This window comes from Penaeus japonicus, unplaced genomic scaffold (genome assembly GCF_977035675.1).
Source record: "Penaeus japonicus unplaced genomic scaffold, GWHDUDI00000001_assembly GWHDUDI00000029, whole genome shotgun sequence".
Lineage (NCBI taxonomy): Eukaryota > Metazoa > Arthropoda > Malacostraca > Decapoda > Penaeidae > Penaeus > Penaeus japonicus.
The window spans coordinates 20,075,572-20,078,071 of NW_028234431.1; the positions used below are offsets into that span (position 1 = coordinate 20,075,572).

Consider the following 2,500-nt stretch of genomic DNA (forward strand, 5'->3'; position numbering starts at 1 on the left):
CGAGTCTACTCCTTTCTACTTCTTTCGTCTGTCATGCTATTCTGTCTTCTTCCTAGTTATTGGTAGATAATAAGGTCATTCATACAGACCCATCTACCGGGGGGACCAGGATGGAGGGGGAGGGGGGGGTGACAGCAGGTACACTCCCATCTCTACAGGGAACGTGCATCCGGTGTACCCAGTGCCCACCGGTGCTCTGGGTACACCGGGAGCATTTCCCTGCGCCCTTGAGATTTCCCGGCGTCAACTCTTACCTACTGGAGGCTGGACTACTTACCGGTAGTGGCTTCTGTGGAGAGAGAGAAAGAAAGGTTTAATGAGTTATTTTAATGTGGACTATGGTTGACACAAAATGCATTTATATTGATAATAGGACTAGAAAGGCAGGCGATATTATGAGATAGAAATATGGATAGTGAAAGGGTAATGGATAGAGGCAAGGAGAAGGAGAAAGATGGACATAGATAGATAGATAGGTAAGGAAGGAAGGGAAAGAAAAGAAATAAAAAAATAAAGATAGAGGGAGAGAGGAGGAGCCGTGAATAAACAAACTATAAAAAATGGTGTCAATTTTACCCCAAAAGGCAATCAGCGAGAGACGTTAAAAGTGAAAGTGATACCGTGAAGGTGATCACAGGGGAGGAGACTAGAACGCCAACAATATTATTACGTATGGCGATAGCGGATATAACGAACGATATTGCAATGTCAACACGCGACAGGAGAACATGACGAGGATATGACTAAGTATTGAAGTATGCTGTTAATTAAGAATCAAATAGAAAATATGTCAGAAAGACCAGAGACGAAAATGTACGGTGGCGGAAAAAAAAGAAAGTGAATCTGAAAATGACAACGAGGAGCGGATCCAACCCGGACCTAAAACGAAGGACGGGTTCCGCTATTGCCATCTGTCTCTTTTTTTGGCCAGGGTGCGCGTGGATAGAGAAAGAGAAAAAAAGATGGGACCATATGATTTGGAGAATTCTCTCTCTGTCTCTGTCTCTCTCTCTCTCTCAATCTGTCTTTTTTCTCAATCTCACTCACTCTCACTCTAACTCTCCCTCTGTCTCACCCCTTCCCCTTCCTCTCTCTCTCCACCCCCTCTCCTCTACTTCTCGTAAAGCAATACAAAAGAAGAGAAATGCATTTATCTGAAAACGCGCCACTGACTCTTCCTACATGACATTTATTGCATGAATCATGTCATGAACAGTCACCTATATATTATACGAGATATATTGCCCTTTTATCATATCCAAACTTTCTCTTATCTATAAAAAAGAAAGAAAAAAATAGAAAACGCTCCTGACTGTGACTGCCTTTATCTTCATCTCGATGCTCTCTCTGGCTCTCTTTGTCTGCCAGTCTGTGTCTATTTCTGTCTCGCCCTCTCTCTCTCTCTCTTTCTCTTTCTCTCTCTCTCATCCTATCTTCCTCCCTTTCTGTCTCTCCTCTCCATCTCCCCTCGTTCTCTACACACTATCTCTAAACTTTTGACTGAATCCGAAAAATCAAAAATCAAAGGAACAATCCTACGAAAAGGGCAAATAATGCAGTGCTTGACCCCCCATCCCCTGCCCCCTTTAAAGAAAGAAAGGAAGAAAGAAAGAACGAAGAAAGATGAAACATTTCCGGGTTCTCAGACAAGATAGTGATTCCCCCCCCCAACACACAGACACATGCGAAGATGGCATTTGGAACCATATGATATATTTGGGAATACGCAACTGACTTGGAGGGGGGGAGGGGGTTGGAGAAAAGAAAAGATAAAAAAAATAGAAGGGAAATAAATAAACCATTCCGGAAAATAAAGGTGACATAATCGCTCAGAACATTGAAAGGAAAAATGAGTCCCTGACGATAAATAAATTAGTCCCCCTCCCCCCAAAAAAAAGTAATATAATTATTGGCCTATAAAACCAAGGAGAATAACCTAAATGTCCAAATCCCAAAGAAAATAAAAAAGAAAAAGATAAAACTGGCTCTCACGATCTCTGAACGGAAAATAAGAAATCGCATGCATGCACACAGGCACGCACATACATAAACAAACAAACACTAACATATACACGCATATATATTATGTATGTATTAGACGGGGCTGTTAATATTACTTACATGTATATGTAATCATTGTTCTATTTCTCTCTTAAAAATGAGACGAGGGATAGGAGAGATAGATAAATACATATAGAGATAAATAGAGAGAACGAGAGAGACATTAGAAGAGGCCAGAAGAGGGTGACAGCAAAAGACAAGAAGAGACAGCAGAAGAGAGAAAGGCTCCGCAAGCAAAGTGAGAGACAGAAAAGCGGAAGAAAAGTGGAAAGAGAAAAGACAAAAGCAGGCTATCCTACGCCGGACACGGATCGATGAAAAGTATTTCGCCGACAGTTTATAGCCTCACCAAAGTGCGTTGAGGAAGCCAGCCCGCACCCTTTCCCTCTCTCTCTTTCTCTCACTCTCTCTTTCTGTCTGGCTGGTTTGCTTTCCTCGT

At 42.0% G+C, this 2,500-nt stretch overlaps 1 protein-coding gene across 2 annotated transcripts in view; it reads right to left on the reverse strand.

The window, feature by feature from the left end:
* Window positions 1-2,500, reverse strand: part of LOC122256233 (clavesin-2) — a 59,540-nt gene that overhangs the window by 36,402 nt on the left and 20,638 nt on the right. Inside the window, exon 1 of one of the 2 annotated variants that reach the window (XM_043020772.2) lies at window positions 278-291. The exons of the other annotated variant lie outside the window; for it this stretch is intronic. The gene's annotated coding sequence lies outside the window, so the exon portion shown is untranslated. Of the gene's footprint in view, window positions 1-277; window positions 292-2,500 lie in introns of those variants that run through there. 2 annotated transcript variants of the gene reach the window in all.